Source organism: Podarcis melisellensis (assembly GCF_964234715.1).
Source record: "Podarcis melisellensis genome assembly, chromosome: 2".
Taxonomy (NCBI): Eukaryota; Metazoa; Chordata; class Lepidosauria; order Squamata; family Lacertidae; genus Podarcis; species Podarcis melisellensis.
The window spans coordinates 114,021,149-114,034,639 of record NC_138529.1 but is presented as its reverse complement, the minus strand read 5'-3'; the positions used below and the strand labels follow the sequence as shown (position 1 = coordinate 114,034,639).

General features: G+C 48.8%; 2 protein-coding genes across 2 annotated transcripts in view; both read left to right on the top strand.

Moving 5' to 3' along the window:
- Positions 1–11,889, top strand: part of LOC309365124 (EPM2A-interacting protein 1-like) — a 39,899-nt gene extending 28,010 nt beyond the window's left edge. Inside the window, exon 2 of the transcript XR_014165923.1 lies at positions 11,703–11,889. The gene's annotated coding sequence lies outside the window, so the exon portion shown is untranslated. The remainder of the gene's footprint in view (positions 1–11,702) is intronic.
- Positions 1–13,491, top strand: part of LOC309364439 (uncharacterized protein) — a 51,339-nt gene that overhangs the window by 11,675 nt on the left and 26,173 nt on the right. The gene's annotated exons all lie outside the window — the stretch shown is intronic.

Below are 13,491 nucleotides of genomic sequence, written 5' to 3'. Positions count from 1 at the left end.
CCTTAGTTCACAGAAATGTTTTAAAGGAATGTGGAAGAATTAGGGCTAGGGGAGGTTAGTGAAAGGGACTGAGGAGTGGGAGACTGATTTGTTGTGAATGTGGGAGGTGGAGAGGGAGAGAAGAGAGAGCTCCGTTATTTGGTCAGGGCTGTGGCTAAAGGCCTTGGTCCAGCTTTTCTGGGAATTGTAGTTTGCTGAGGAGGCTCAGAAACCTCTGAGAGGTTCCTCCCAGAACTACAGTTCCCAGAGTTCCTAGGAAGTGAAGATGGTTGTGAAGTCTCTGGACAGAGGTCAGCAACCTAAGGACCATGGGCTGGTTCCGGCCCGAATGGGTTCTGGATCCGGCCCACAGAAGGTCCAGAAATCGCATCATGTTTCTGATTCATATAGTTTGGGCTGCACCATTTTTCTCTCTCTTTTTCTCTTCCTGATGGCGGCGCCTCCTCCCTCCCTTCTGGCTTCTCCCCCGCCCTGCAGAGGAAGGGGGCCAGCCTTTGATTGGTGCCAGCAGCATTGTTTCCCTCTGATTGGTTGCAGAGTTCTTTCCAGGAAAGGGCCTGGGCTTTGTTTGTGCCAGCATGGTTGCTCGACAGCCGCCATTTAAGGCAGCCCCTCTCCGGCCCTCAACTGGCTCACTGCTCCTGCCGCCGCAGCGAGTGGTTCCATTCTGAGACACCCTCCCAGGGTTCTGGGGTGTATGAAGCCTTGTTTACCTGTTTTTATTTTTTTAAAAAAATAATTTTTATTAATTTTCACAACAAACAGAAAAACAAAACACAACACAAAAAACAAATACCAATAAAACATGACTTCCCCATACCTCCCTTTCACTGCATTCTTGTTTAAAAAATTTTTCCCTTAGCAACCCTTCAGTCAATTTTCTGTAGATTCTCTTAAAATTTTCTTAACATTTATTATTTACAGCTGTAATTCTCTGTTTCTTACCCCTTAACATCTTAACAGTCCACAATTTTACAACAGTTTTTAAGATATACTTTGAATTTTTTCCAGTCCTCTTCCACTGTCTCTTTCCTCTGGTCACGGATTCTGCCGGTCATCTCTGCCAGTCCCATAAATTCAGTCACCTTTATCTGCCATTCTTCCAGAGTGGGTAGTTCTTTCATCTTCCAATACTTTGCCAAAAGAATCCTTGCTGCTGTGGTTGCATACATAAAAAATGTTCTATCCTTCTTTGGTACCAATTGGCCGACCATGCCCAGCCGCCATGACCATGCTCGACAGCCGCCATTTAAGGCAGCCCCTCTCCGGCCCTCAACTGGCTCACTGTTCCTGCCGCCGCAGCGAGTGGTTCCATTCTGAGACACCCTCCCAGGGTTCTGGGGTGTATGAAGCCTTGTTTACCTGTTTTTAACTCTGCTTCCGAAAGCATCTTCCCCTCCAATACAGGAGAGCGGAGAACACGCGTCTTGCAGAAGGAACCGCTCGCTGTATTCGGTAGCGGAGTTAAAAACAGGGAATCAAGGCTTCATACACCCCAGATCCCTGGGAGGGTCTCTCAGAACGGAACAGATATGCTGCGGTGCAGAACTGGGACCTTCAGAACTTTATTATTTTTTGGTTTAATCTTTGGATCGTGTAGTAACGAAAGAATGCGCACGCATACTCCATCCCGCGGCGAGGTTTGAGGACAGTGATCTGGCCCTCGACTTTAAAAGGTTCCTGAGCCCTGTCTCTGGGGGTGCAAAAAAGAATTTGGAAGTGTTTGATTTCATTCTTGGGGGCCATGCTATTTGGCAACCCTCTCTTTCTCAAGAGCTAATTTCAGGGCTATGAGAGCCTAAGGAAAAACCTTTTGTTTGTTTTTAATAAAAAACCACTTCAAAATGTGACAAATGTTTGTGGGGGCTCCATCTGTTGTTGTTGCTGCTGCTGCTGAGGGGCCCTGGATCTCACCCCCAAATGTCTGTCATGATGGTAGCAGGATGGAAGATGTCAAGTGCCCAGAATCAAAAAGGAAAAGTATTTTCTGCATCTTTCTTGAACAAAATGTATATGTCTGAAACCTCAGACAAAGCTCATGTTGACGGCATTGAAGCTGTTGTTCAGTAACCAATTAATGTCATATTTATCACTGCTGATAAATATGTCAAATGGAGGCAGGGCTCCCGATCTATGCCGGAGAGGGGACTAGCCGGGGGGAAGGATTTCAGCGTAACACCCATAGAGAAGAGAGGGAGATGGAGGAATTGGTGACAGGGCTCCAAGACCCTTCACCCGAAACTAGTGGAGAGAGCGCTGGGATGCCCCTGCCTTCCCCTTACTTGCGCAGACGCGTTCCGCGCAGGGAACAGAGGAGGAGACTCGGGGTCAAACAGCTTTTATGCTGGAAGAGGGGAGGGGGCAGAGGAAAAGGTGCAGGGAAACGCCAGCGCTTGACTGCCCACAGGGGGGCGCAGCAGCCAAGTGAACAGATAACAGAAGTGCCCCAACCAGACCCACCCAAGGTTTCTATAGCGATAGAGGTGGTGCTAGAACTCCCAAATGGACACCCAGTCAAGGTGAAGGCAATGCTGGACTCAGGCAGCTCCTGCAACTTTTTTAGTAAGGAGTTTGCACTAGAGCACCAACTCCACCTGCTGCCACTTGATTTCCCACTCCAAGTGACCACGATAGATGGCAGGGAGCTGCTAGGAGGGGAGGTAACACATCAAACCCCACCCATGAGAATGAGTGTGTCCAGGCACACCGAAACCATTGCTTTTCACGTGGCCACACTGGCGGGACCCCCGATAATACTGGGCATGAGCTGGCTAGTGCTACATGATCCAGTGGTGGCTTGGCATCAACGGACAGTCACCTTCGGGTCAGCACACTGTTTGGAACACTGTCTAGAGGGGGAGAAGCCCAGGGTGAGGTTGGCCAGAGTGGCAGCAACTACACTGAAGCGGAGAGCGGAGGTGGCGCCACAGTACGCGGACTTACAGGAAGTCTTCAGCGAGAGGGAAGCGGACAGGCTGCCGACACATAGGCCCTTCGACTGCCAAATCAACCTACTCCCTGGGGCGCAGCTGCCGGTGGGTAAGCTGTATGCCATGTCGGACCGAGAGATGCAGGAGTTGCGGGACTTTATTGACAAAAACCTAAAAAGGGGGTTTATAAGGGAATCTAAGGCAGTAGGGGGGAGCCCTGTGTTTTTTGTAGACAAGAAAAACACGGATCAGCTTAGGCTGGTCGTGGACTATCAAAAAATTAACCTCGTATCGGAACCCGTGACCTTCCCAATGCCCAGAATTGATGATATTCTGACTAGGGTGAGGAAGGGTAAGATCTTCACCAAGCTGGACCTCCGGGGAGCATACAATCTGATTAGAATGAGGAAGGGGGACGAATGGAAAACCACCATGTTCACCCCCCTAGGGGCCTTTGAGTACCTAGTTATGCCATTTGGATTACAATCGGGCTCAGCCTGTTTTCAAAGCTTCATGCACCATGTGCTGGGCCCCCTGCTGTACAAAAACTGCGTAGCATTTCTGGACGACATCCTGATCTATTCGGACAATGAAAAGCAGCATGTCCAGGACGTCAGGGAAGTGCTGAAGAGGCTACAGCAGCACCAGTTGTGGGTCAAACTGGAAAAGTGCCAATTTCACGCCAGAGAAGTGGAATTTCTGGGATACAAGTTGTCAGACAGAGGACTAGCCATGGACCCCGGCAAGGTGCAGGCGGTGCTGGAATGGAAGGCCCCCAAAACCCAGAAGGATGTGCAGAGGTTCCTTGGGTTCAGCAACTTATACCGGAAGTTCATCAAGAACTTCGCCCACTTGACCGCACCCATCACGGATTGTCTCAGTAGCAAGAAGAAGTTCGTCTGGACGGAAAGTGCCCAACGATCCTTCGAAAGGCTAAAGAAGGCGTTCGCCTTGGAGGAACAGCTCCTGCACGTGGATCTGCAGAAGCCGATGAGGCTGGAGACTGATGCATCAGACAGAGCCATTGGAGCGGTGTTGCTGCAGCCAGGACGGAGCCAACACACCTGGAGGCCGTGCGCCTTCTTCTCACGGAAACTGAACAAATCGGAACAGAACTACACGGTGTATGATCGCGAACTGTTAGTTATTTATGCAGCGTTTCGGCAGTGGAGACATCTCCTAATAGGGGCTCAGCACAAGATTCAGGTTTGCACTGATCACAAGAACTTGGAATATTGGAGAACAGCTCGAGTCCTCAACCAGAGACAGATTCGATGGGCACAGGAGTTCTCCAAGTTCTTCTTTGAGATCAAGTACGTGCCGGGGGAAGAGAACGTGAGGGCAGACGCGCTTTCCCAGAAGCCGGAGTATACGGAAGGAGAAGGACCGCTGGAAGCTCGACACGTGTTCCCTGAGGAACGATGGGTTTGTGGGGGAGCGTTGGTTGGGAAACGAGAACTAACCGAGCTGATTCGCCAGGACGAATTCGCCCAAACCAGAATCAGGGAACTATGGGGAACTGGGGGAGACCAGGGAGGCTTTGAGGAAAGGGAAGGACTGCTGTATTACAAGGGAGCAATGTATGTGCCAGGGGAAGCCCTGCGGGAAAGGGTGCTCAAACAGCTTCACGACAACCCAACTGCGGGGCACTTTGGGCAACACAAAACTATGTTACTGGTTACTAGACAGTTCTGGTGGCCAAGGGTGAGGGAAGATGTACGAGAGTATGTAAGGGGGTGTGACCGCTGCCAACGGGCCAAGGGGGAGAGGGTGGCCCCGGCAGGGTTACTGGAACCCTTACCCACACCGGGGAGACCATGGGAGGTTGTGTCGATTAATTTCATGACAGATTTACCCAAATCCAGAGGGAAGACAGCAGTCATGGTAGTAGTAGATCTGCTAACCAAAATGTGCCATTTTATAGCGTGTTCACATGCAGTAACGGCCGAGGAAACCGCCCGGTTGTTTGTGGATCACATCTTCAGGTTGCATGGGTCTCCTTTGAGGGTTATCTCCGACCGAGGGAAACAATTTACGTCGAGGTTCTGGAGGAGACTCATGAACTTATTGCGGATGGAAGTGGGATTCTCGACGGCGCAACACCTGGAGACCAACGGGCAAGCAGAGAAGGCGAACAGCATTTTACAGCAATACCTGCGCTGCTACATCAACGAGAGACAGAACGATTGGGTAGAGAAGCTAGTACTAGCGGAGTTTGCATATAACAACGCTGAGCATGTGTCCACGGGGATGAGCCCGTTCATGGCTAATTATGGGTGTCACCCCAGGGCTTTTCCCGGGAGAGGGGAGGAAGGGTGGAGCGTGCCCGCCGCAGAGCAGTTCGTGGAATGGAAGCCCTGCACCAGCAGCTTAAGATGAACCTGGATAGGGCCAAGGAGGTGTACAAGAGACAAGCAGACAAACGTCGCCGGGAAGGGGAGACCATTAGGGTGGGGGTCCAGGTGTGGTTATCCACACAAGGCTTACCCTTCAAGGGCGGGTGTAAGAAACTGAGGCCAAGACGGCTGGGACCATTTGAGGTGACCCACCAAGTGAACCCGGTGGCGTTCCGGCTCAAGTTGCCAGACAGCATGAAAATCCACCCGGTATTTCATAGGTCGCTGCTCTCACCATACAGAGGGGAGCGGAGGGTCCGGGAGGCAGGAGGGGAAGGGCTCACACACCCGCTAATGGAAGAGAGGGAACGCCACCACGAGGTAATGGAGATCCTGGATTCACGCTGGCGAGGGCGGCAGGTGGAGTACCTAGTGGCTTGGGAGGGGGAACCCGAGTCAGAAAACACGTAGGTTCCTGCAGGGGAAATAGATGATGGATATCTGGTGGAAGAGTTCCACAACAGGTATCCGAGGAAGCCCAACCCCCTTGAGAGATTCTGGGAGGAGCAATTGGCCACCACCGATGAGGAGGAGGAGGATTTCGTGGGTTTTCTGGCTTCCCAAGCGGAAGGAGGAGAATCGCCAGGAGAGGAGGAATCAGATTGGGAAGCCCCGCCCATGAGAAATTGGAGCAAGTGGGAAACGGGGTTTGAGTCCATGGATGACGACAGCAGCTCCTTTCGGGGGTTCCCGGCATCGCCAGCTGAAGAAGGGGACAAGGTCCCGTCACAGGGTCAGGCCGGGGGTGGAGGGGGTCCTGGGGGGGAGGTGGATGTCAGGGAACTGCCATCAAAGCAAGAAATGGAGGCAGGGCTCCCGAGCAATGCCGGAGAGGGGACTAGCAGGGGGGAAGGATTTCAGCGTAACACCCATAGAGAAGAGAGGGAGATGGAGGAATTGGTGACAGGGCTCCAAGACCCTTCACCCGAAACTAGTGGAGAGAGCGCTGGGACGCCCCTGCCTTCCCCTTACTTGCGCAGACATGTTCCGCGCAGGGAACAGAGGAGGAGACTCAGGGTCAAACAGCTTTTATGCTGGAAGAGGTTCAAGAGACGCCCACTCTCGGATTCTGCAAGTGACTAACAGGTCACGGAGGGCGAGCTCTGACCCTAAGCATGGTTGGGCAAGCAAACTAACTAAACTGAAGGCAATTTACGCACAAGTAACCCCTCACAACCATTACAACAACCATATATATTTGCCTTCTGGAAGGTGGGGCACGATGCACAATGCTGAGGGAATCTGTATTATATCTGGAGGAGAGAAGGCGGAAGGGGGGGAAGCTCAGTGCACCCAGAAGACGCCAGTTGTTGGTTATAGTTGCATCTATACAAAGTGCATAGCCTTTGCCCCTCCATAAAGAAATGGGGAGGAGACAAGAGCTGGAATAGCTGACCAGAAGGAAATGTAACCTGGGAACTTCATGTTGCCCCCCAGCTCCCTGACCCCAAGAAAAGACTCCTCCAGGGAGGCAGGTGAGCATCACAGCTAAACCCCACATTATGCTCTCCAGCAGCTAATCACTCAGAACAGGCCTTTTTTCATTCAGTTCTTTGTGTTTGGGGGGGGGTTAACCTTCCCTTCTTCCCTTGCAATCATGACAAAAATGAAACCTCCACGGCAATGCTTTCAGCCCCAGAAGAGGAGCTCCCCTTGGTGTCAAGGAAGGGGTCCAAGGGAGCATCTGGAGCCCTGCCTTCCCTTCTGTCGCTGGGCCCTTCCCCTCCTCTCTCTGCCATCCCAGGGCCACTCTTGACTCCCCAGGAGGAGACTGGATCTGTCTGTGATGGTGAGATGTCCTGGCTGGTTGAAGGACCACTTCCTGTTTTCTGCAGCTCCATCCTTCTTTCTCATGCAAGGTCGAGTCATGAAGCAGGCAAAGGCTGAGGACACCTTAGGGTGGCGCAGCGGGTGGGAGGGATTCTGCTTAACCTTTCCCTGTCTGCTCCTTTTCTAGATCCAAATCCCCACACAAAAAGGGGCTTTGTGAGGGCCCAATCAGTGTTATGGAGCTGCCCTGAAAATCATTGCTTTGTGACCGTAAGAGGCCCTTCTCAAAAAAACAAGCGTCAAGAGAATTTAAACTACAGAATTTAAAACAAACAGATAATTACAAAAAAAGAGAGCAGTCTGGCGCCACATTGCATAGGCTTAGTTTTGGTTTAGCAAACCTGACTAACATGCCACTTTCAAACCTGAAAGCTTTTTTCCTCCTGTTTTGGTTTGGAAGTTGGAGGAAAGTCAGGTTCATGATCTGCGACTGCCCATTTATTTGGACTTTTCAGCACTGTGGCCGCTGTCGCCCCTAAGCTCACGTCAGCAATGTCTAGGCAGCACGATGACCATGTATATACACAATGGACAATCTTTACAGCATTCCTTCAAACCATAGCAAGTACAAAATGAAATCTTTAGTCTCAAAGTCTCTGGAAATCTTTCAATGAAGTGAGGAACCAGACTTTGTAGGATGAATGACAAGCTGTGAAGCTTTGTTTATTCAGCAAATATGATGTCCAACACTGAACAGTGATTCCGGATATTGACTACTGTTTTGTGGAATTCTTCGTCAGCGTGGTGGGAGGATATAGAATTGCTTCATAAACTGAAAATAAAGTTTTGCAGACGATGAGCTGCCTGACATACCACTTTACAAAAATTATAAACTAGAATACAAACAGTAATGAAAAAGAGTACATACCCCATCTTATTTCGAAGGAATGTATGTAAATGAAAATACCAAATGCTATGGAACAGTGCTCATGTAATAATGTTGTCACTGCTACTAACAATATTTTTTGAAAAACATATAAAGCGAACTCCAGGTGGTGCTAATAACAAGGAGGTTGAGTTTAAAGGTACAGTGCAAAGTAACAATACAAATACAAGGAGGTTGGGATAAAAGGAGCAGTGTAAAGTTACAGGCAAAATACTTTTTGAATGTTGTCTAGATTTCTACAACTGATTTAGGGTATTTTTGCACTGCTGAATCAGGAAATGGCATCCGTTTTTCTCCATCAGGTCAAGTTTACTGTAAACTGAATGGTGGGCATTGATAAAGGTAAGTTCACGTAAATTGCATATTGCTTCACCATTTTTCAAACTTTAGGGCTTGAACATCCGTTTCTTGGAACTCCAGGAATGCTCAGCGGCAGGGAGGTCTCTCTTCAGAGTCCAACAGTAGTCAGCCATCATGACTGCGTCCCAGCGACCCTGATACCTGGTCTCCATCTCTTTCATGTCCTGATGGAATCTCTCCCCCTGCTCGTCACTCATTGAACCCAGGTTCTCAGGAAACCGGTCCATATGTGAAAATAGGTAGTGCATCTTGACGTTCATGTTGCAGCCCAGGTTTCTGAAAGCAGTCAGCATGTTGTTGACAAGTTCTGCGTAGTTTCTGGCCTTATTGTTGCCAAGAAAGTTCATCACTACCAGAACAAATGCCTTCCACGCTTCCAGTTCCACTTTGTTCATTGAGTTTCCGAACTCTGGATCTTGGATGAGCTGATGGATCTGAGGACCGTCAAAGATGTCAGCTTTCAACTTCTCCATGGTCAATCCTGGAAAAGCCCGGCACAAGTAAGTGAAGCAGTCACCATCCTTGTCCAGAGCCTTGGTGAATTGCTTGATTAAGCCGAGCTTGATGTGCAGTGGTGGGAAGAGTATTCTGTCTCTGTCCACCAGAGGGTCATTGATGACGTTCCTTTCTTTGCAAGGCACCAATTCCTCCCGCACAGGCCGTGTAATGCTGAGCACAGTCCCTACTATCCCACATGCACAGAAAACACGGGTACTTGGTGAAGCCAGACTGTTATCCCAACAAAAAGTTCACCATCTTCAGGTCAACACAAATAAACCACTTATGCTGATCATAACCAATTTTCTCCAGCACATACTTCACCGCTTCATAGTTCTCCTTCAGTGTATTCGAGTGAGCCAGGGGTATAGAGGCAAACTGGTTGCCATTGTGTAGCAGAACACATTTCAGTGATCGCTTGCTGCTGTCAATGAACAGTCTCCAATCTTTGGGTTCGTACTGTGGCACTCCAAGCTTGAGCAGAAGCCACGCAATATCTGCACAGTACACCAAGTCCTTCTCTTCCAAGAAAAAACGGAGGTACTCTTGATGCCTGTTGCGGAAGAAGCTGATGCGAGCACTGTCAGAGAGGAGGTTTTTTCCCTTCAATCTGGATGCCAACAGTCCGGCAGAATCTTTGGACAAGCAAAACGAATTTCCCTATGGGGTTGCTTCACAAGACGAAAAAAATTTGCGTCCCCCGGCGGGTGTTTTTTTTGCTTTTCTCGCCCTTTTCCTAAGCTGCTAAGCTGCTTATCAGCTGTTCCGCTGATAAGCTGCTTAACAGCTGATCGCTGGAAGCCCTTGACAGCTCTAGCACTAATCCGCTAAGCTGTCAATGGGCTTGCTTCGCAAGACGAAAAAACCGCTAGACGAAGAGAATCGCGGAACGGATTAATTTCGTCTAGCGAGGCACCACCGTAAATGGTTTGAAACATGAAAAGAAACCGTGTTTCTTGCTACCGTAACTGTCGCTCATAATCTTTTCTGATGCCAATTGCCTTCTGATTTACCCATAAAACTGTAAATAATAGATCTGTATCTGAATGATTATGAGAAACAAAATGTTCTACCAGAGGTGCCTCCAAATTAGCATTATTAATACATGATCGGTGTTCACCAATCCGAACCCCCACAGCTCGAGTGGTAGAGCCTATATACAATAAATTGCCAGCTGCTGCCTTTGCTGCCTTCATGTGTTGTGATGGCAGCAGCAGCGGCAGAGGCAGCAACCCCCTCATTCCACTAACGAAAGGAACCTCTGAAGCCTGGTGCTGGGCTGGCTCCCTCCACCATCCCTCCACTTGGATACCCACTCTCACACACAGAGAGAGGCCCATGCACCCTCTTGCCTTCCCTCATGTTGCGCACTGCCCCCAAGCTCAACTTGCCCTCTTGGTCAGGCTGCTGAGAGGGGGAGAGGGGGGGGCTTCTGCTGGACCAGAGCCGCTTCTCTTCTGGGCAGCACCCCCCTCCACACCCCAATCCCTTTTGTGTTCCGAGCGGCTGTGTTGCAGGGCCCCCGGGTAACATATAAATACCCTCTATTTAAAACTTTTTCTTATCAGGGGATCATCAAAATTTTTATTTATGGACATATTACTGACATATTTTTTAGCTGCTTTTGGGGGGCCCTCCTCACCTGCGCCCCTAGTGGGGGCTTTCCTCGCTGTCCCCTAACTATGGCCCTGACCCCAATCACTGCAGCCTGTGTGGGAAAGCCTTGAGGAGCTCACTGTGTGCAAGGGGGCTTTCCCAGGAGAGAAGCTGTACTGGTGCTCCGAGGGCAGGAAGAGCTTTGGCTGGAAATCGTTGCTCCCTTCACACAAAAGGATCCACATGGGGAAGAAGCCATACAGGTGCTCTGAGTGCAGGGAGAGCTTGGGGGTCAGAATCCACACAGGTGAGAGAAACCTTCCCATTGCCCTGACTGCAGTTAGAGCTTCAGCCAGGTAGCCTCTCTCTCCTGACACACGGGAGAACCCACACGAGGAGAGGGGGAGAAGAAGGATCTGAAATATTTTCCTTGAAGCTTGAATTGGTTTTTATTTTTTTATTTGTTTTATTTGATGTGTTGTGAAGCCCTTTGAGGCTTTTTCTTTAAAATATAAAGCGGTATAGAAATGAAATAAATAATGATAATGATAATTTCATTGCCAAAAGTAAAAAATGGCACCTCGGCATTCCATTGTGGTGACCGTAGCCTAGGTTTAAGGTGCCATTTAGCAATTAACTGATAGATATCTGAGTTTTTAATCCTACCATGGAAGGATGTCATCAGCAGGCCTTCCTCTCCCACTAATAAGGCTGAAGGGGGCTGAAGCACAAGATGGTTGTTGTGGAGCCTTGGTTTCCAGTATTTTCTCTTGATTATAATTATATCATCACTCCCCTCACCCTGGAAGAAATCCAGTTAACCGCTCCACCTGTTTCTTTGTTAGATCATTTGGTTGCAATGCCGTCGCAAAAGAAGAGGAAGATAGATTTGGAGTACCGCGTTTTCAAAAAAGATGGACACACAACTATTTCTTTGTGGAGCTAAAAGGCATGCCCGTGTGCCTCATTTGTGGTGAGCCCCTCTCCGTCTTGAAGAAGACCACCCTGCAGAGGCACTACAGGACAAAGCACATCCAGTATGAGGAGTTCCAAGGGCAGCTGCGCGAGGAGCAGGTCAAGGCGCTGAAAACGGACCTGTTGGGTAACCTGTGGCCCCTCCAGATGATGTCATATTGCAACTCACATCTTCCTTGGCCATTGGCCACGCTGGCTGGGGCTCATGGGAGCTGGAGTCCAAGGATCTAGGTCTACAAATGCCGGGGACAATTCAAATCCCTCCTCAGTCGTGAAGCTGATTGGGTGACTTAAAGCTGGTCACCATCTTTATGCGAAACCTCCCTCGCAGGGTTGCTGTGTGCGTGAAAGCAATATAAATATCAAGGGGAGAATATAAAGTAGGCGAACTGGGAAGTCTGTGAACTGTAGTCTCCTGATCAAAAGGAGATTTCTAGGAGGGAAATTCGGACAGGCTTAGGGTATGAAGTATCTATGATGTAAACAGAGCAGGGCCCTTCCTCTTTACAGCAAGAGCTGGGGAGTTGGCTGTGCAGCCGTGTTTTGAAAACAACTTGTGGTTTTACCTGATCTTGGTGACAGACTCCTTTTTTTTACAGAGCAATTGACTCCCTCTGGGGAAGATCCCTGGGAGACTCCATGTGCTAGTGGGATCATTGCTACAGAGTTCTTGTGTACATAGTTGTGTTATAGGAATTCTAAGGTCATCTATATCTACTGTATATCATCTATATCTATATAATCTATATCTATATATAATATGTTCATAAATTTACAAGGCCAAACACATACATAAGTACATAAATGAAGTGTCTGAAATAGTACAGGTGAGCAATCCTGAAACCATTTTGTCTCTTCCAAATTGACTTCAAATGTTTCTCTGCAAGGAGAAAGGAAATGGGAAAGCCTCTCCATTGTCTCTTTGCTCACAAATCCTGTCTTAAGAGTGTATCTGTGTATGAACAGGGTGAGCCTGTGACCTGGATTCAGGAACTAAAGTATTAACCGTCACAAAAAATGGCCAGGATGCCCAGGTAAAAGCAATCAGTGACCATTATCAGGTATCCTGGCAGACAGATTTTCTAATGTAGACCGCCCCTTCTGTGATGTATGTATGATGTTTTGGGGGGTGGTCTTGAGCTACAGAGGAGGCAATTTTCAAATGTCTACATAAGAGCTTGCACACCATTGTTCTAGATTGCTCTCCTCCCTCCCTGTGTGTGGGGAGTGGGGGACCCTGTTGCAACAGTTAAATAAAGATCATGCTTACTAGCTGCTTTGCTTCTGAATAGTCTCTGGTTGGCCTCTGTTAATAATAATAATAATAATAATAATAATAATAATAATAATAATAATAATATTTTATTATGACGGTCAGAGACCAGCTTGCTGGAATTAAATGTCAGTTATATATATTTATGTATGTGTTTGCCTGGTACATTTATGAGCATTTATTTTATATCTTAGAGCTTATAATTCTCATAACAGCCTCTGTTATTTTCTCGTACTGATAGAGGACTTACTTAAGGACTCTATATGGGCTTTTAGATACCCCATAAGGGAAAGGGGAGGTGGGTGGCGTTGTGGGTTAAACCACAGAGCCTAGGACTTGCCGATCAGAAGGTCGGCGGTTCAAATCCCTGCGACGGGGTGAGCTCCTGTTGCTCGGTCCCTGCTTCTGCCAACCTAGCAGTTCGAAAGCACGCCAGCGCAAGTAGATCAATAAGTACCGCTCTGGCGGGAAGGTAAACGGCGCTGCTGTGGTTCGCCAGAAGCGGCTTAGTCATGCTGGCCACATAACCCAGAAGCTGTACGCCGGCTCCCTCGGTCACGACTGGGTCTAATGGTCAGGGGTCCCTTTACCTTTTGTTGTTTAGTCGTTTAGTCATGTCCAACTCTTCATGACCCCATGGACCAGAGCACGGCAGGCACTCCTATCTTCCACCGCCTCCCGCATTTTGGTCAGGCTCATGTTTGTAGCTTTGAGAACACTGTCCAACCATCTCGTCCTCTGTTGTCC